The sequence below is a fragment of the Platalea leucorodia genome (assembly GCF_965183815.1).
Source record: "Platalea leucorodia genome assembly, chromosome: 2".
Taxonomy (NCBI): domain Eukaryota; kingdom Metazoa; phylum Chordata; class Aves; order Pelecaniformes; family Threskiornithidae; genus Platalea; species Platalea leucorodia.
This window is the reverse complement of record NC_138824.1, coordinates 115,497,504-115,518,624: the sequence shown is the minus strand read 5'-3', so window position 1 is coordinate 115,518,624 and position 21,121 is coordinate 115,497,504.

Genomic DNA, 21,121 nt, shown 5'->3' with positions numbered 1-21,121 from the left:
CTGCCCTTGAGGCTCCCTGCAGCTTTTCCCTGAGGCATGCTAGCGGCCACAGCACGAAGGTGATGCTGAGCTGGGAGGGCAGGTGAGTGGCCCCCACAGCGGGACGAGGCCATCAGCCAGCTCGTGGGAGCTATCACCACCTCTGACTTCTTCACAAAAGAAGACTGAGGTGGTGGGCTGTGTCACCAACATAGCTGGGGGAAAGAGGCAGAGAAGATTGGGGTTTTCATCAAAACGCCTGCTAATCCTTGCCTCTCCACCTACCCATCGGCACCCAGGACTGAGGTTCCGTCTTCACCCTGCAGCGGGGTGGCAGCATCTCTTTGCATGGGGCTTTCGCTGCCTGGTGCAGACGGCTGCCGGATAAACGCAGCGTGCAAAGGTTGGGCCTTGGCAGCTAACAGAGAAAAACGTGAGCTGGAAATAGCTCGTCTCAGAGATGCGTATATTTGTAACACTGAAAAGGAGCTGTTTATCACGTAGGATCTTAAAGAAGTGGGGCTGTAAACAACATTTGGTCCCTTGCACAGGTCTTTTTCACTCCTCCAGAGCAAGGCAAGGGGAGTCATCGCTCAACATAGGTGCTCGCTGCACCACTTCATAAAATTCTTCTCGAGTGGTTAAATCACTCAAGCAAGACAAGCCTTCGCCTCCGATACAGCTAGGAAATGTGACCTAGTTAAGCCCAGCCGTTTTTAAGTGCGATGAAATGGAAGCGACTTGCGCTGGCTGAAATTTGACACCAGAAATAGGGCATTTGCTGCGCTCCCGGCCAGCGGAGCCACCGAGCCCGCCGCGTGTGCGCGGGTCCACAAGGTAGCACGCCGCCGCAGCGGCCCCGTCCCAACCCTCCTTATCTGCTGCCGCCCTGATGGGCGCCAGGCACCCCTACAGCCCCGGCCAGCCCCGCTCCGCGCCTCACTCTCCTCCATGAAATCCAATTAAAGGGTGAAATGAATTTTGGAGTCACTGCTAAGGGCTGGGAAATGTCTGTGCACAGGGGAAAAAAAAGGCCTGTCTGCTGGTGCTGGAGCAGCAGAGAACTGGCTCTGGTCTCGTTTTAAGCCCAGCCCCACTGAAAAGCTGCTGTCGCGGCTGCAAGGGAGCTATAAACGTACCATGCAATAACGTTATCGCTTTGATGGATGCTGTAAAGGCTTTGAATGCCTTTTTCTTTTTTTTCTTTTACACTGTGGCCTTGTACCTTGCAGCCTCCCTTGCTGTAATGTGCCAGTTTCTTTTCTAACTCAAATCCTGCACCCTCCTCTCTCCCTCTCTCTCTTAATGGGCAGAATACCTTCGTTTGCCGCCCCTTTCCTGGAGGGGAAAATAAATGCTCTACCATTTGAGGAAAAAAAGCCTTTCTCCTCTCCTCTTGCTGCTCCCAGGGCAGGTTTATGCCTCTCCAACGCTGATTAGTGCAGAGGTGACCAGAAAGGAACTCCAGTGCAGGCTGCTCAAGTGCCTGGAGCCCTTCTCCCAGAGAGGGACTGGCCTCGTGGGGACTGCGGGCTCCTCGTGCCTCTGGAGGAGAAAGAAACTTCCTGGTGCTGAAAGTCATTGGTTTTGGCATTTTCTTCCTCAGAAATAGTTCCCTTTTTTGACAGTGTTACGCTTGGGGCAGTCCACTCGAATGCACTGCTGATGTCTTGGACCCTCCATGGGGCTGGCATGAGAGCTTGGGAGTGCACCACAGTGATGTGACCTCAATTTGCCATTTTAGGAGTGCTGTGCGAACGGTTGGACTGGCTGATGCAAGGGATCCTTTCCCAGAAGGATCCCCTCCATCCTCCCTCACTTCTCAGCAGCTTTCCTCCATCCCTCCCTCCCCGGTGCTTTCCCCCCCCCGTGCGCCCTCAGGCTGTGGAGCTCACTGCTGCCAGTTAGGATGGAGGCCAAAAGCACAGAGGGGTTTGCAAAGCAATTAGGTTCAGAGGAGAAAAGGTCCCTGAAGGCTATTAAAGTTGCAGGCGCAGCCCCTGGCTGGAGGAGTTGCTACGCTGTGGACTGCCAGAGGCCCGGAGGGTCCTCTGGGGAAAGTCACACTCTACGCCTCTCCTGGCCTTTCTGCACTTTTTCCTTAAACGTCTGCTCCTGGCCACTGCTGCATACAGCGTACCAAGCTGGTTGCCCACCAGTCTGGTGAAGCGTGGTCATTCTTGTGTCCTGCTCTCCTGCAGTTTTCTGATTTTGTTCACCCTCCTTCTGTCTCTCTGGTTGTTTCCCTGCTAGGATGACCTCTTTCCCACTCTGCTCTGGCCCTGTTCTTGCCTTATACAATTTGGTTCAACGTTGAGCCCTTGCTTGGCTTCAGCAGTGGGTGACTCATTCTCTGTGCCTTGCCTCAGTCCCACCTCTTGGCTGTCTCTTGGACATCTGCTCTGCGCTGCATCATTCCAGTGTAGTCTGCCTGAAAACGAAGCCCTGCTCTATGCCCCGACACAGCCCCTTTACAGAAAAAACCTGCCTTCCCTGGAGAGCTGAGGCTTCTCCAAGGGCACAGTGGGCTCCCCAGTGGATAGCATCAACAACAAGGCATTGATGCAGTCGTCTCCTCCTATCCCCAGCCTAAAGGTAACTTTAATTATCTCCCAGCCAGCCTGGAGTCACAAGAGCAGTAGAGGGACGGAGCAGCACAAGCTCCCACTGTCCTCATTGGGCTGTCCCTGGGTACTCAGTTACGGAGATTTTCAAGGTTCTTTGTGTGCAAGGAGCCACGCACAGCCAGCTACCTGCTTGCACTGCTGCCCCGTGGCTCCCTCCCTGCTCCTGCACCCATGTCCTGAAAATGTCTTGCTCAGTGCGCTCTGCCTGCCTCTCTCTTCATCGCCCGCCCTGCTGCATGGCAGCACAACTTCTCTGATGAATTCCCTTCTCATGGGAGGAGAGGGAGGGAAGGAGCTGCTTTGCACTACCTGAGGCCCTGCTGAGAAGAAGGGCTGCCCCGTCCCTGTTCATTTCATAAACCAGGTTCCCTGGAGACCCGAGTTCCTCAGGGGCACCGAGCACAGGGAGCCCACTTCAGGAGGATGCATTTGTACCCGTAAGGATGGAGTAAGAATATAATTTCTTTTAGTCGTACTTCCAAGTTCGCTTCCATGTAGGGCTTTGGAGTAAGGTGTAGCTGGTCAGCAAGGGTATGAAATCTAACAAAAGTAGAAGGTTGAGTTTCAGGCCACTATCATTAGACTAGACAAAACTTGATGAATGTGTTTTCTTTCTTCCCTCCTCTCTTTAAACGAATTCAGACCAGGCCAATATTTCCCTCTTGGTGAGGCATTTCTGAGGTTCTGACTCCATGGAAAGTTTGACTGGTATGGATGCACGGCCAGTTTTTGAAGACAGCATTTGTTCAGGGTTTGCTCAGTGCTTGGAGTATAAAACTGAACTAAACATATACATTCAGTTGCTGTGCTAAAAGTAAGGGCTTTATGTGTGTACTGTCCAAACACACAGGAAGGACTCTGCTGCTGTGAACCCAAACCAACTGGCCAAATTAAATAAAAAGATATGCACTTAAGAAACTCCCGTGCAGATTTGCAGTTGAATAACATCTGTGCTGGGAAGAGAGAAAACCCAGGTGCATTTCCGAGTGAAGACTTCCACAGCTTCTTAATGTCAACAATAATAAGTCATTTTATAGGTGCTTTTCACCTTGAAGCGTCTCCAAATGCTTTGTAGATCTGTGTGTACATATGATCATTTGCCTAGCAATGAAGGGGAGGCTCTGGGGTGGGATGCAGCAGCCATTCCGTGTTTATCTACAGCGCCCTTGGGCACCTTCTCCTCCTTTCAGAGCCCTGCAGTGCACACACAGTGTTGTTAGCTCTCTCTAACTTCCTCCTCCAACCTCCTTCCCCTGCATTTCTCTAGGCTTTCTCCATATGGCTCCTTGCATCCCTTGCTCCCACTTTTGCCCTTCTGTGCTGCGTTTCTTGTGCCTGGACAGCCCTCCCTGCTCTGGCCTGTGCACGCACTGTTCCTCTTCCTTGGCAGTCCTCTGCAAAACCATCCTCCTGAAGCACTCCCCCCTTCCTTTCTCTCCTCCACACTCCTCCGCGCGCTTGAACTCTTAACTTTCAGTTGAATTTGCATGCCATGCCTGTTTCAGCTTGCATGCCGCCTGGGACAGCAAAGATGTTTTATCTGCAGTGACAAATTGTTGCATAAAGTTACAGTGCTACATGAAAAGAGCAACCACCCTAACGGTATTGCAACCTGATGGCCGTGATATGCCAGGGAGAAGGTTAAAGAAAACAAAGGTCAGTGCTGATATATTAAGGTCTGAAAGCAAAGAAACATACTTAAAAGGTTTCCTTATCTAATGCTTTGCATCTAGACGCTTTCTGAGATCATCTGTTGATTCCCAGAGTCTCCTGTTATAGGCAGAGCAAGGACAAACTTCTTTGCACCTCTGGGGTGGCCAGAGCATACTGATCTTCAGAGCCATCTAGCTAATCTCCATGGGGCTGAGGCTGAGGTTCCCAGCTTTCAATTATACCAATGTCTCAAGTGAGGACTCCAATGCCATGTGCCTAACCTCACCCAGCCCCTACCACCTGATCCTCTGCCATACCTGTTCACCCTAATTTTTGCATCTGGCCTGGGCTTCTTTGGGATTTCAGATGACTTTACAAGAGTGAGCACTGCATAGAGTGCTGGGGAATTGCCAAGCAAGCTGCTCTGAGCTGCTGCTCATCATCTACCTGGCGCTTGCAAATTGCAGTTTTCCACCCTTCCCCATGCCTTTGTCCCAAGCTTCATCTCTAGCTCTTCAACACAGAGAGTCATTTATGATGTGCTTGTGTAGCACCTCGCACTGCAGGAGTGAGGTCTCTACGTGCAACAACAGTAACAGTTGGATAATAAATGATCTCCCTCCACCCTGGGCAGGAGCAGAGCTGATCTCAGTGCAGCAGGCAGCTTGGAGCCTTTGGTCCATTCCCCCATAGATGTGGTGGATAGTCTGACTCATGTGGCATGTGTCCATTAGAAACAGGCTTGGGATTGTCGTCACCGATTTCCACAACAAAATGGGCCAGAAAGTAGCCAGGGGACAGTACCAGACCTCAGCTGTGAGTTCTTCTAGTCAGCAAAACAAGGAAAACCAGATAGCTTTGACAGCTCAAAGGTAGCTGAATACCATCAGTGCAAAATCTTAGGTTGTTGAATGAGATAGACACGTGAGGAGGGTGGAAAATAGGACTGAAAGGGACCTTCTGTATCATATTGCCCAATCCCCTGCTGTTTGGGGTAGCTATGGTATCTGTAAAGAACTGCCTCACCTCTGCATTGAAACGAGTTGGGATTTTTGTCCCGATAAAACCTCCTGGAAGGCAATCCCAGAAATGCACTTCTTGGACTTCTTCTAATTTCCAGCTGAAATGTATTCCTGGCAAATTTATAGGCACTTGTTCTTGTGCCAGCGCTGCCCTTTCACTCAAATAGTTCTTCTCTCTTCCTGGTACTTCCCTCCAGGGTATTTGTAAGCAACAAATATATCTCTTCCCAGCCTGCATTTTGCTAGACTCAAGAAACCAAGCTCATTTAGTCTCTTCTTGTAGAAGAAAGCTCTCTCCTCCCCTGGTCATCCTAAGGGAGAAAGGCGCAGAAAAGGCAATTTTAAATTAATTCATCTTTTATGTGGTCATACAATATTCTGTACTTCTGCAATGGCATTAAAATCTTGCTAGTTCTATTAGAAATCCCTCATCTGACATGTCTTAGGCTCACATTTGTCTTTCTCACATCTGCATGCTATTGCCAGCTTACAGTCATTTGATCGGCTAGTGCGCTCAGGTCTTTCTCCTCCTCTGTCACTTCCAACTGATGAGCTCCCAGCTGGTAGCAGAAATTCTCGTTATTACTCCCTCAGGGCACGACCTCGCATTTTGTACTATTAAATTTGATTCCATCTCTATTGCTTCTGTCCCTTTTTGGTAGGAAAACTGCTCTGATTAGTCACCGTATAATGCCTTAGAGACCTAAAGACATATTCACTATATTTTTATTTTTAGAAACTGTTTGCTGTTTCAGTATTTTCACTCAGTGAATGATGCTGATGTCTCTCTGTATTACCGCATCTTTCTAACAGAAACTCCAGGCTGATGTGGAGAAGGGCAGGGGAAAATTGCCTCCCAGATGAAATATATGGCAAGAACAGGTATATTTCCAAACTGTTTCAAGGAAATAATTTTTTAAGTTATTTGTCACTCTGCTGCACGAAATGATCAGACACACTGTCCAATCAACAGCAAACCAGAAATGTACAGGTATGAAAATGTTCTGTTTTACCTAACTATTTTTTCGAAAGTGATCCACCGTTGCTGCGAGTGAATTTACTGCATCTCGCTGCTGGGATGCAGCTCTCGTCTGCAGAGCTGTCACAGTAATGGCTCCCAGCACTTTGGTTTTTAACCATTAAAACTATTTTTATGATGTTCAAAGTACTTCAGAAACAACTGTCTTTATTGCTTAATTGTTGCGCTCAATTACCGTGGCAGTGGGCAGCTTATGAAGATCTGCAATGGTGATGAGAATTAATTTATTCTAACCTCTTTTTCTCAATTACAAATAATGCTATATGGAGGTGGTTTTACCCAGAGAAGGTCTGATGTAATTCAAAACAAACCCCATGTCCTTAAGATGCTGTAGCAGATCTGAGGGGTGTCTGACACTGCTGGCGCTTTGTAAGGAGACACCTTTGCGTGCTGAGGAAAATTGCCACCGCAAGAGCTATTTTATGGAAAAACGTATCTCAGAAAACAGCTGGGGAGAGGTGCACACAACAGTACTGCAGAATTTTATTTCCCATGTCTAAATTGTCTGGTATACGTTTGTGAGGTGTTTCATAGGGCTGTGAGCTCTTTACTGGCTTTGTAGGTGATTGAGCAGCACCTAAAGCGATGGGACGTCCTGCCCTGAGGGGAGGTCTGCAAAGTCCATCTCTGCACAGGAGTGTTGAGCTTACTTTAGCTGCTTGTAAACCAGAAGAGGCTGATGCATGTAGGGAGCTACAGTACTGACATGGTATTAAAATCAAAGGTGTTTTCAATTTCTTCTCACTTATGCAAATGGAGCACATCCCAGAGGCACATGACAATTCGCGATGGTGGTTTTCAGATGGACAAAATTTGGTTCTCATGAAAGACTGAAATTTTCTTTCCACACTGTGTTCTGCATATGCTCTGAGGATCCCCTCTGTGTTGGGATGCCGTGGGGATGGGGTGCCTGAGGGGAGGATGCTCGCTGTGTGCCCGTTGGTGGCACCTCAATGCCCTGCTCAAAGCATCAGAGGGGCAGGATCCCTGTGCACCCTTTTAAGCTGTGCATCATGTTTTTCTGCTGGCAAAGACTGTATTTCCTGCCTGATCCAGACATGCTAACGAGGCACCCGTGACATCTGACAGGGCCTACCTACTGAGATGTGAAAGAAAACAGCAGAGGGAGAGGGAAGGCGAAGCATCGTTTTGGAAGCACGAAAACTTCTGAAACATTAATTTGGTGAATAACTCCCTGCCAACTGAATTTCACTAAACCACTGATCCGAATCATGTTGCAGATGGCATCGTCTTCCAAAGCGTTAGCAAAACACAGGGCTCAACCTTCAGTGGCCATGCATCACTATTTCTGATCCAGCACAACAACACGCCTGTAAAAGGCAGAGCTTGTAATAACTGCAGCTCAGGAAAAAAAACCCCAAACCTGTTTGAAATCTGAATAGCTGGCTTGCAGAAGGAGAATTGCCCATTTTGCTCAGTGCAGCAGTGAAGATGGGCTCATAGGATAGAGTACCACATGCTCTGATAGACTGTGAGATCCGCTTTGATGCCTTTTTATAAGTGTAAAAAATCCCGACTGCCATTTCTGAGTGGAAGGCGAAGGTGCTAGGCTTGATAAAGTAGGACCAGTCATGACACAAGTGGAAGGAGGAGGAGGAGATTGCATGTCAGCCGGGAGCCTCCATTTATGTTATTTCATGGCTGCAGCAAGAATTTAGGCTTGAAACATTGTTTTAAATACTAAAACCAGTGCTACCTGATGCCAGGATGGATAAATGGTAGTACTCTTGGGCATGTGATCTCTGATACCAGCAGCTACATCTGTATTATCTCAGCCTAAGGTCTTTTTGGCACCTGAATTTAATTGCCCATCCTGGCCATGTCTCAGCTTTTCAGTAAGAAGAGATTAATGGTCCTCACCTCCCTGCACTTGATTTCCGTGCAGGAGGACACGCTGGCTCCAGGTGAGATCTGTGGTTGCTCTGAGTGGGTGCTCATCCGCACGGCCAGGACCCTGAGGAGAGCCACGGCACACATCCGAGGCACTCTCCAGGCAGCTCTAAAATATGAGCACCTCTCCTGGGGGCCTGGGGTCTGGCAGCCTGATCTCAGCTGGAGTTTCACAGGAAGCAGAGCTGAGATTTTCATCACCCTGGCTTCCCAAGGATGCCACTGCCTGTCTCCTAGGCTTTACCCTGGCAGATATGGCCCCAAGCTACCACTGAGAATTATTTACAAAAGATGGCCAGCTTCTGTTAGACATCTTTCGTGCACGCAACCCAGCACAACGATGCTAAAAGAACAATGCTAAGGATTGCAAAAGCAAGCCCTCCACAAACAGGAAGGCAATGGAGGACAGCCAGAATAATTGTTGCCTTGTGCAATCTTATTTTGGGCTCTATGAGTATTTAACTCGCTTGCTATTGTAGCTCCTGGAGCCCTGCCTCTCTTAGTGCACAGACTGCAGCTGAGGAGGGACTGAACAGCAACACATGAGGAAGGAGAAGGCTGTTGCAGTTGACCTATACTCCTTCTGTTGGAGAAGCTGGAAGGCGTGTAGTCATTGAGGTGGAGGCTAAAGGAAGAGACTGTCTCATTGGCAAGACACCGGAGTGCTGTCTCAGAGAGCTGGACTTTCTCTGCCTCCGCTGCCATGTGCCTGTGGGATATCACGGGCATCACTTCAACCAGGCGTTCACAGGTATTCACTGCCTCTGTGTGCTCTTGTTTCCCAGTGCCTGTCTTGAAATCCTAGGGGTGCTGATCTCTGCAGTGATGGAGAACTGAACCTTGAATGCTATGCTAACGTGCTGGTCCCTGGGTAGGCAGACCCTAGGCAGCTCAAAATGGGTATCAGAAATGACTGCCTCTTCCCATCAGGTGGTGAGCTGATGATAATAAATGCAGGAGTTGCTGTAAGCACTTCAGCATTATAATGGTGTTAGAGAAGGACATAAGAGGAAATTAATAGGGCTAGAGTAACCGGATTTGAATAGCATGTAGTACAAAAGGCTGAGGAATCCATCAGCCCGAGGCAAGACCTCTCACAGAAGATGTCAGCCCAGCCAGTTAAAGTCAGGAAGCGTTAGAAGAAACTGAATATAATGCCAACCTGCATAATAGACACTGCTACCACCTATCACAGTAATGAGATTTCATAAAGAAAAGCCCATCTCGGTGGTTTCCAGAAGGATTTCCTTTAGCAGACAGCTGGGCACCTGGCCTGATTAAACACAGATACAAGTTTGAGCAAGTGCAACAGCCTATCACGTTTTACTGTACCCAGGCAGTTCTAGCTAAAAAAGATGCAGCACAGGACGCGTTAGCAGTCCTTCATGGGAATGGGCGCGCTGCTCAGTCCCAAAGGGTGGGAATAGCATCTTGCAGCCTCTGCCATGAGACAGCAGGAGGAAGGATGCATAGATCTGCTGTCACCCCATCCTGCAGGCTGATGGAGAGAAGCGGGACAATGACACTGCCTCTTGGTTAGAAGGCAGGAGCTGCCACGGTGCTTCCTCTGTACTGGAGGAGGACCTGAAAGCAGGACTCGGCCATGTGTGTCTCCACACTTGGCTCTGCAAGCAGTACAGCTGCGATGCTTCATGGCTGCCAGAGCCGCAGGCACGGCCCCATCCCTCCCAGCAATACGTTGGTGAGGTTCTTGTACCTTTTCACTGGTTTGAAAAATCAGCTGCTGCCAGTCTCAGTTAAGGCACTGCCAGCTGGAGTTGGGGCTACGCTTGTGATTTTGATCTGCAATTGCCTGGTGACTTGTCAAAAACAGTAAGAGTCATCAGGGAAAGAGCTGGAGTGAAACTTTGCAGACACTGGGCTTGTAGGCAGGGAGCTCCTCAGACCTCGTTTCCCTCCACAGAAAGATTTTGTTTGACTCTCAGAGAGATCTGGGTCCCAGTTCCCTTCCTCAGGACCACGCTGCCTCCCTGACAAATAATGTCACATCTCAGCAAAAGAGTGGCTCCTAGCACCAAGTTTTTTGAAATGTCCTACTTTACAGCCAGGGCTCAAGCAACAGTGAGACAATCTAGTGAAAAGAAGGGGACCGTGCAATTAAGGGAAGGGATGCCAAAGGCAGGGAAGGTTTAGACTTCTCTCCTTGTGAATCTTTGTAAAGCTGGGACTGAGGCAAGGCCATGATTCCTTAAATTACCCAACATCTGGAAGCTACTGGCAGGCTCACAGCACAGGCAAAATGGATGTTCCTGTTACCGGTATTATTATCATCATCAGTCCTACTAACCAAGCAATGATAGAGAAATGCATCATCCTAGGAACAGTGTCCACCCTCCATTTCTACACAATATGGCTTTAATTACACTCAAAAGATCTAATGACAAATTGGGGCCTAGTCAGTGTGCTTTGAAGTCAACAAAAAGATTCCTGTTGACTTGAGTGGGCATTGGCTGAGGACCACAAGCTGCAGGAGGAAGACTGAATTGCTGTCATCCCATACAGGACTCTAGGGATGGCTTTGCCTCCATGAGAAGATCATTGGTGTCAGAGCCAGCAGAACTGAGAGCCCATGGCTGCCAAAATCAGGAGCACGGATTTACCAAAAACCCTGTGCTGCGGTGTTCCCATTCACTTCTCATCTGTATAGGAGTTGCTTGCTGGTCCATAACTCTCTCCGCTTACCCACACACCACCCTGTCGCATCCCTAGGGAGTCACCCTTCTAGGACTACTATTTTCCTAGTTGTAAAATGGGACCAGGTCATCAACCCAGGCACCAGCTCAGAATCTGGCCTCTTTTATTTTTTTCCTCCCTTCATCTGAAGAAATCGCAATCCACACTAATTTTTAAAACTGGCAAAGCTATCAAATCAGATTCAATTAGACGCTTTCCAGCCCTTGCACATGCCTGAAATAAAGCTTCTGTTATTGGAGTTTAGCTGACGATGCTTTTGTGCAAGAAAGGAAAGGCTCCGGTTAGTTTTCCTGTAACTGAAGCCATATGGAATTGAAACTTGTTGACTCAATAATGAAACATGTCTGTGTCACAGAGCAGTTTTGATTCCAAGACATACAATGGACTGTTTGCAAAGTCACGTTGCTGGTTAAAACTACATTTTTTTAAATCGACAAATAATTTAGGGACTAAGCTGCTTAGGAGGATATGGTCTAGCTGATTGCCTGAGAAAGTTTTAAAAAAAATCCCCAAACCAGCCTGAGGTTCTCTGTTGACTCGCTTTCATAATGCATTTAACTACGCTGTGGCAAATACTTGCTAGCCATTTAGGCAAGTTGCTTAAGACATGTCGAGCGACATGAAGAGTAAAAATGATTTCAACCTCCTAATTTCCCATCCATCCTTCCCAACACATGCATGGTAGCTGCACTGAGAAGCAGGTGAGTTGCTAATGCAGATTAAGTTGTCCTTTGAGGAGCTACTGCAATTAATCCACTCAGTAACCCCTGAACAAAGAAATATTTCTGTGACACATCAGTATTTCCAGATTTGGAAAGGACTTGACAAATGCCTAACTGAGCTTGCACAGCAAGTGAACCGTGGTGGAGAAAAGCATGGAATATCTAAGGGGGTAAATAACCTACTTGCTCAACGGTATAATTTATTTTATTTTATTTAGGTGCTTGACAGTGAAGGAGGAGGTTGGAGGACGTCAGAGGTGCTTCAGCAAAATTTGCTGGTGACTAAAAGTTTCCTCACTTTCATGTAGCATGCCCGAAGCCACCTAAAGTCCATCTATATTACAATATGAGGTATTCCTCCTTGTTTTGGTTCTTGGCCTCAGTGTCACGTGGCTTTGTAATGCAAATGTAAAGTAGCATTTCATGGAACTCAAAAAGCTTTGGTAATTCTTTTCAAAAAGCTGAGCTTTTCTGAATTTCCTTTCTTGGTAGTGCTGGGCTAGGTCTGCCCTGAGAATATCGCATTTCATAATCTCTTGGTTCCTACTGGCCCTGGGTATAAGACAAGCATAAGACCCCCGCGCTTTCTGACCAGGAGGAGCGCGGCGCGGTGGTGGACTCCGGGCTGGCAGCTCAGGTTTCCTCCTCAGGGACTGTGGGAGCAGATGCCTGGAGCTCCGTTTTTTCCTGGGTTTTCTTTCTTTCCTCTCTGATTCCGTGTTGGGTAATTAAGGACTGAAAGGTTGCCTTAAGTGCAGCCTTGGGAATCATATTTTACTGCAGACATTGTTCCCTGTTATCAGTTATAATAGGGCCTAAAAATCCAATGCACATATGATCCTTTCTCGGAAAGGTTTAGTATCGAAACACATTAACCATGGAGGCAGATAAGAAGATACCTACGATTATGGTGCACTGTGGCACTGTAAATGGAGGTAACTTGAGCCAGTGTGCACTGGAAAGAGGCAGGCACTGGTGGCAAATCACTCGAAACCCAGTTTGGTGCCTCCAGCGCAAAATTTGAGTAAATTCCCTTGAGTAGCAAGGGAATGGAAATGCCACAGGGGACAAAATTGTTACTAACCAAAATAGCTGACATCATCTGCAGTTGTACGGGAACCTGCCTGTCAGTAGGGGTATATATCAATTTCCTGGTGTGGATTTTCCATAGTAATTCATCACTCTGGCAAAAATAAAAACCCCAACAAAACCCAAACAAATGAAGTGAAAAAACAAAAGAGCGCAATGTCTCATAATAAGCTCTCTCTGTTGTGGCAGCAGCTGCAGTTTCTCCTCTCAGATTTCTTTTCTGTTATTACTCAGAAAGAATCAGCAGCTGCTTAGGAAATATTCCAGAAAGATTCATTGAGAAGTTCCTGGTTGTTTTTCACATACTAATCTGACAGAAGTAATGTCTTCAAGGAAGGGACTGGCTCTCCTGTTTTTCATCTGCTCCTCATAAATTAGTGGCTTCTGATAATGCAGTTATCTAAAAGGAAACAACAGCAGGAAGAATCCAGAAATAACAGGTCCAGGTGATGGGAGACAAGGTCGGTTTTTTTATGTCACAGAGGGGGTGTGGGAATTGCTTAGGTTATTTTAATGATCGGGTTTGCATCTCTTTAAAAACTTTTGCTCAACCAAACTGCTTTCCAAGTGGGTGTATCTGGAGGCAACACCCATAAGAGGGATCATTTGGAAGAGACACAACACAAGCTCCTCTAAAAGTAGCATACCTTCAGGATGTATTAACTCTGGAGTTGTTTCAGTGCTGTCATTGTGCTCTGTGCTTTAGGGCTGGAGCGCGCTGCCATCAGGGTCCGGCCAGGGAAGCTGTCGGGGTGGAGCCCAGTGGGACGGTCCAGATCAGTGCCTCTGAACAGGCACTCCTACTGCTAACCTTGGCTGTTCTTCCTCGCGTGCCTTCTTTTAACTGGAATGCCTGCTCGACAAGAGCATGTCTTCCCATGGTGAGGATGCCTAACGAGAGTCAGAGCTGATGCCTGATCTGAGGCGGGAAGCTGGTAATGGGTGGTTATTAAACAGGTCAGGGGGGTAGAGGTGAGCCATCGTGCCAAGGCTCAGAGTTCCCCCAAACCGTGGCTGGAAGCTGTCACCCTGAGCCTTTCCCCTGCCGTTGGCCCCTGGTTGTAAAATGAATCGCATTCCCATTTCCAGGTCTCTGGTGCATGAGGGCACAATTCAAACGCCATCTTTTGAATGATGTTTGCCCATCATTCAACATCAAAGCCTGTTTGCCCTTCCCCTGTCCTTCTGTGTCTGTCCTTCAGCCCCTCCTCTGAGCGCAAAATCCAAAGCTCCTGTTGGCATCCAGAAGTGAAGACACGGGTCTTCACAGAGCCAGTACGGAGCCGCCAAAGGTCTCAAGACCATGAATCTTGCTTCATGGAGAATTAAATGCAAAAGCTGCTTCTTCCTCTTCTGCTGTCACTAGTGGGTGGGGGGGCGGGAAATTAAACCTGGGTAAAAGCAATTTGGATCTGTGATGTCCAGTGCTGTAAAACGCTGTCCACTGAAGTATACAGGCTCTCAGGAATGTGGAAGAGATAATTGGAGGTTAATAGAGCTTTTACTGCTGGCTGCCTGGCCAATTATTTCTATGGAAAAATCCTGACTCTTTCCCTTTATTGGAGTGAGTTCATGATCGTCTATATAAAAGAAAGCTGTATTCTGAGAACACATACGCATTTGCATACGGATGGTGTTCTCTTGCAAATTATTTGAATAAAAATAAAAGAAGAATGAAAACAGGAGTTTTCACTCAAGGGAAAAGTTAATGAACTCACTTCTCTTTCTTTCACTCCCTGATTAAATATTATGTTACCATTTTATCTTTGTGCATGAAGAGTAAAGCCCTATTCTGTATTTTGCCAGCTTCATTCATGAAGCTTTGTATTATTTTTACTGCAATAAAAAATTAAAGATGACTCTCTCCACATGAGAAGCAGAATGGAGAAGAGAAGAGCAGTAATTCCCTGCAGTATGGAGGAAGGAGAAAGTGAAAGATGAGGCATCCTCTTTTGTTCGTTTGAATAGGCTTAAGATGTGCTCCAACATGTGCTGACAGGAGCAGTCGGAGAAGACTGGCTACAAAAGCTCAACAAGAAATGCAGAAGGCATTACCTGCTATGGAAGATATCAGTGAGACCTTCTTTTCTGAAGGGTGTTTTTTCTTTAATGCTCATTATTTCTGAGAGCCTGTGGGCTCATTAGCAGATTGTACTGATGTTTTAAAGTTGACTGCTTGATCATTCTAATTCAGATCCTGTGGATTTTCAGTGTTGGTAGCTAAGTGGGTTTCAGTGGATTTTCAGTGAGACCAGCTGAGCACCACTGGACTTCTCGTTCTGCAGTGTTCAGGTAGCTCAGCTGAGCTGGTGTTCGTCACATGGGGCACCACCTTCTTTTAGGTGGCAGCAGAAGTGTTGGCAACATTCAGATAAATAAGTCCAGATTCGTATGCCAGAAGGTGATTCCAGAATTGGCTTGGCATTTTATTAACACATGAGAAGGCTATTGCCATGGATTTGTCAGTCTGCGGATATATGAAATTTGCTACAAGTCCCTGTCTGAGACAGCACCAGAAGACTAGCTCTGCATGAAAGCCACTTCATGGGGAGTGCCCATCACCTGCTAAATATGGCTGGTTTTCAAATGTTCTTGAGAATGAACATTGTTGCTTTTAATCTAGAAACGGATGGAGGGTTTAATAGAGGCTTAGTGCCTGAATGGCTTGCAGTCTTGTTCGATCGGCTGTTGAGATGTAAGCAGAGACAACATGGAATCACAGAAGAGAGATCCACGTGCAAACTTTGTAAAACACAGTGTTTTCTGGGGGAAAAAATGTAAATTCCAAGTAAGTGAGCATGAAAAACAAACAAACAAACATGAGAATGGGGAAAGGAGATTTAACATTTAGAAGTGGACCCCTCCAGGCATTTTATCTGTGCTGCTGTTACTGGCCCATTGCTCTAGGTAGTAGGAGCAAGGCTTCTAGCTGCCAGTCAACCATTTTCTTTTTGATAATTATTCACATTGCTGTAGAAACGGAAATTATCTCTATTTTCTCACTTCCCAATTGAAAACTGTAATTGCAGCTGCTCCCTCCTCCTTGTTTGGAAGTTTTACATGCAGAGAGTCATCAGCCAGGCTTGCCTTAAATCAAATCTTCCCATGCAGCCTGGGTTATAATCTAGCGAGCACAGCAGCTGCCTAGTCTCAACAAGAAGAAAAGCAACACATTTCTCCAGCCACTGGCTAGGGAATTCCTGCTAAAAGAAAGGGGCTCTGCCTTGTCTGATGCCTTTATAAAAACGTAAAGGAGTCAGTTTCCTGAGGGATTTCACAGATATTGCTAATCATCTTAAATTGAAACAGGGCTTCCAAAACCAGCATGTAAATCCCCGTAACACACCTTCGATTTCTGTCTCCAAGGCTACCCAGCTGCCTTGATCCTCCATGACAAGCTCTGGAAATGCTGTGATACATCCTTTCGCACTAGTCCTTCCTCACTCTTCAAGCCCCGTCGCTCTTGGGCCGTCTTGCTCGCAGGAGACACCGCTCCACAGCATTGCTGCCATGGTGGTGGGTGAAGAGCCGGTCTGAAAGCCCGTGGGAAGTCTGAGTTGTGGGGAATGCACAGCCTGTCATCCCTTCCACCAACGGAGAAATGCTGATTTCCTTGGGGATAGAAGAAAATAGCCAGAGCCCCTGTGCAGACCTGCCCTGCCTGGTTTTGCTCACTCATCTGTGCAAAGGCTGGATCGAAGGTCTCTTAAAACCAATGCTAATAGTACTTATTCACGCTGGTTTTACCAAACCTTCTTATTCTGCTATAAGACATCCAATTCATGAATAATAGCAACTACTCCCCAGTCACAGAAGTTTATTTTGAGGGATGCAGTATATGTAGCCTTATTGGACATTTTCCAGTGACTTTATATGCAGACACTGCTTTCTCACAGAGAGCCAAAATCTGCCCTCTTCTGAAGTCTCTTGGGTCTAAATTAGTGAGACTTTTATATGCCGTGATTTGAATCTGAATGTGTTTCCTTGCTTGCAGTCCCTGTGGTCGCAGAGTAGGCAAGGAGACTTTGTGCTGTAGTTTACATTGTGATGTTTTTTTTCAGCTGTCCTGGTGAACTACATGATCGGCAGACACGTCCCCTGTGTTGCCAGTACAGGAGCACCTTCTAAAAGTGAATGTCCTCAAGGATGCAAGATTTGCAAAGGCACAGATGTATGGAGCAGTGTCCTAGCAGACTGCAGGAGCCCCTAGCTGATGGTTCATCTGAAGGTCTGGGGTGAGACACAGCTTCTCTGAGAAGTTAGCATCTTGAGTTGCTTCCCTGACTGTTTTCCAAGACTCAGAGAAGAATTGCTGGATGCACTGATGAGCCTTTTGTGCTGCAGATACCCCCAAAGTGCTGCAGGGTCAAGAGCAAAGTGCCAAACTAGAAGCAATGAGGCCTTATGTAGACACTCAAGAATAACAAGCCAACCAGTGGATTTGCAGACAGACTGTAACAGCTTGTTATCTGATGTCCCCTGGGCGCAAACACTGAGTCATCTGCAGTTTTTGACCTGTTTTTTTTTTTTTTTTTTTTTCTCTGCTGGCTCAATAGCTAGTTAGCTGGTCATCCGATGTGAAAACAAAGCAGAGGGAAGAAGACAGCAAATTGCAATAGGCAGGAGATGCTGGACTATTAGGATGCCAAAAGGACTGGAAATAAAAGAAGTACACAGGTTGCTTTGCTCTCCTTTATTATTTGTGCATCAAGCTCTTGGAGTTTGTTTCTGGAACTCTGTTAAAAGCAGAGGTTTCAGTTTGCCAGTTGTCATTGAACTTTTCTGTTGGTTTTATTTTGCATGTATTTTGCATCTTTAATCTCTTTGCTTAGCACTGCAAGTTAGAAATGAACCTGAAAAACACACATTGAGACTTCACTGACTTTCCCTGGTTTTTGTCTGACAACACAAAGCTCTCTTCCTATTATCTCCTCCAGTCCCGTCAGGGGGAGGGAAGACCCCTGGAAGACTGACTTCTGGATCGCCCTTTGGACTGAGATCTCCACTCCTTGGGATGCGGTGACTGCACTAGCTCATATCATGCCTCTTTCCTGTTTCTAGGCTCCCGTTAATAAAGAATGTGCCCAGATTGTTGGGGTCATGATCACCAGCTCCAGCCTAATCTCTTAATTAACTCCTGTTAATGTAAATGCACTCAGAAAGGTTCTTTTAGCTACAGTGTTCAATAAATTAGAATTCCTCTCTTGAAGAGACAGCATGTTTCTTCTTTCATGGTTCGGTCTAGTGACAACACTGTCTTGCTGTATGAGAAAGATTTGCCATATCCTATGGTGCTCCCTTCTTATCCCTGGATTACAGATTATTTTAAATCAACTCAGGATAATAGGTGACAGCTCAGTGTATATTGTGTGTAGCATTTCAGTCTTGCATTGTCATAGACCTCCTAGCTTCTTGTTTCTGTAATTTCTGTGTCTCAGAATAGCCTAAAGTCAAGGTTGGGTTATGCACCTTGTGTAGTAGAAGGTAACAATATGTGAGGTACTGGGACCTGCCAGAGTAACGCGCTGTTACTGCTTCTGATTTAATCTGATTTATCCTCATCGCATGGATGTCCTACTCATTGCAATCAAGGTCAGAAAAGGATTTGAGCCTGTTTCTGATGTGGGAAGACAGCAGTCCCACAGGTAAAAAACACAAAGAAGAGCTAAGCTCAGATTGACCTTAGTGAAAAAAAGCAAGTTCCCAAAATGGAGTGTAACTGGACTGTACCAAGAGAGTGAATTTGGAGCAGGGCGAGAATTGTACCTGCTCATGTTAGAAGTAGAGACTCTCCCCTCCCTCATGACTTCAATTTTGCCTAGGAGAATCCATATAAAAACAAACAAATGCCAACAGAAATGTTTCTATTGTTTTCCTTCTCTGTTTCTAATGAAAACTGTTCCTTTAAAACAGAGCAATATCCTCCCCTATGATTTTTTGCAGTCACAACGCAGAAAGAGAGAAAACCTGAAAGCAAAATTGACTCCTTTTGATTTTTCCTAGTTCAAGAGAGGAGACATGCCAGTGGGGAAGAGAAGAAAGATCATGCCAAGTAAATCTGGATTTTAAACTGCCTCTAATGATCAACAGCAATCATACAAATATTTATTTCCGGTTTTATAGTTTGTGTTTAAGCTGACAGCAGATCTTTAATTTGATGTTCAGTCTTCCTTACATAAAAATATCTATCTTTTAGATCAGTTCTTTAATTATTCACTTCTGTAGGAGTTCAGACAGCAAGTTGTTGGGGGATAATTTTGTCGTGTACTGCCTTAGCACGTACTTTCTGTTCACTAATTCTTTGGTTGCTGATGCTCAGTTTGGTACTAGAGATCAAATCCTGTTTGCACTGAAGTTGGCAAGAAAATGTCCAATAGTTTGAATAGGGTGTTGATTTTATCCTTACTGTTCATGCCATAGTGGGAGCTGCCATAACATCTAACACCAAATCTTTAATACCTATCTAGTGCTTTGAAGTGCAGCCCCTCATATCGGGTAACAAGCATTCACAATTTTAACCAAAAAGCGAGGGAGGGACTGCAGCCCTGCTGCTGGAAGTGCAAAAAAGAGGCATGAAGTAGGAGGATGTCTCATTTATTGCATAACAGGTTAGATAACTTTTTTGCATGTGGTTTGCTCATGTGGTGTAGTGACACGGGTGCGCAATCCACAGCCACAGACAGGTCTCTGCAACCTGCCTGTTTCTTAGTTATTATGGCTCTAACCTGTAGACCATCATGCAGGCAAGCATCTAGAGGTAGGCTGCTAAATCTATATGTATGCACAGAAATATGCTTTATTATTAATGGTTGGACTTGGTGATCTCAGAGGTCCTTTCCAACCTTAATGATTCTATGATTCCTATGATTCTATGAAATACCACGATACATGGGGTTTTCTCCTCGTGTGTTTAGTGCTCAAAAATTCCATCAAATTCAACGAGAGCTCAGCATGTAATATAAAGCAGCTGTTTATGAGCGCTTAAGTAGTTAGGAACCAAACTTCAGGCAGCCAGATTTGAAAAATGTAGTCAGTCTTTAAATGATGTGCTCTATTGGAAGGAGCCTAGTCTAAAAACGCTCATGAAGTCTGAGAGTTTATGATGTAAAGAAACCTGTAGCACGTGGTGTGCGCTTCCTACTTTTCCTGGATTTCATTATGCTTTCCTGCCTCACAGAACAGCTGTAACATTAAACCCATTGAAATTTGTGAAGTGCTTAGAGATCCACTGAAGGGAGGCAGTAGAGGAGTAAAAGGTACTCAATTTTCAGTGCTATTATATCAGGCAAGATAGTTTCCAGCGTGTCTTCATAATAAATAAGAATAAATACCTGCAAATGTAGAATCTGTTCTGTGCTCATTAATAGGTATCTTTTGGGCTGTGGTTGAGGAGAATCTCTTTTAGGAGAAGGTGAGTGTAGATTTGAATTCATATTCCAATACCTTTCTTAGGATCATGGCTCGAAGCATCAGGGTGTGCTTTACTAGTGCATGAACACTACCCAGGTCTACTGGAATTTGAATAATAGTGGCAAATAGTTTGTTTGACCATTTTCTCCTGTCAAATTTCCACTAGATTCTCAAATAAATCATTCACCAATATTTTTTCCTCATGATTTGGTTAGCTCAATAGCCAGCTGAACAATATTCATCAAATAAATTCCTCACTTTTCCCCCATCAATCTGCAAATAATTTATTCACAAATACTTTTTATATGAGGCAGCCAGCTCTAGCCAGGACAAATCAAGGTAATTTCCTACTCTTTTGATCAAATGCCAGTAGGACTTTATCTTGGACAGCTCAATAGAGACAGGTTTTAATGCATAATACATAATGGGTAAGCTGAGTTTTTCACAGTTCTTTGTGAGCTCTCTGCTATTGCCCATATTTCTGTTCAACTACTGAGAGAGGAATGACAGGGGGGCATATATTTTCCTCCAGGTATGCTCGGAAGCGTTTCACAAAACCGACCATACAGCTTTGAGGGCGTAGGGCTCACGTCAGCCACAACCGTGATGGGGCAGCCCCTTGGCTGGAACATGCAAGCTGTTTAATAGAGCAAGGCGGAATTTAACAAGAGTTGAGGAGAGGAAATGAAGACGAGTATTGTGCCCGCTCCGAAATACAAAGGGAACCTAGAGGCAGAATGAAATCAAGCAATGTGGAATTTGGCCGGCATGCTAGGGATAACATCCCTAGCTCTTGAGAAGAGGGTCTTTAATGAGCAGCCAAGACATGAGACGGCACGTCCCCACATAGATGTCTCCAGAACAACATTTGTGCTGTGGCTCCCTTTCCCTGGCGTTCTCACGCAAGCAGTTTGGAAGCCGCTGACAGTCCCGTTCCTGCCCTTAGTGGCTGGT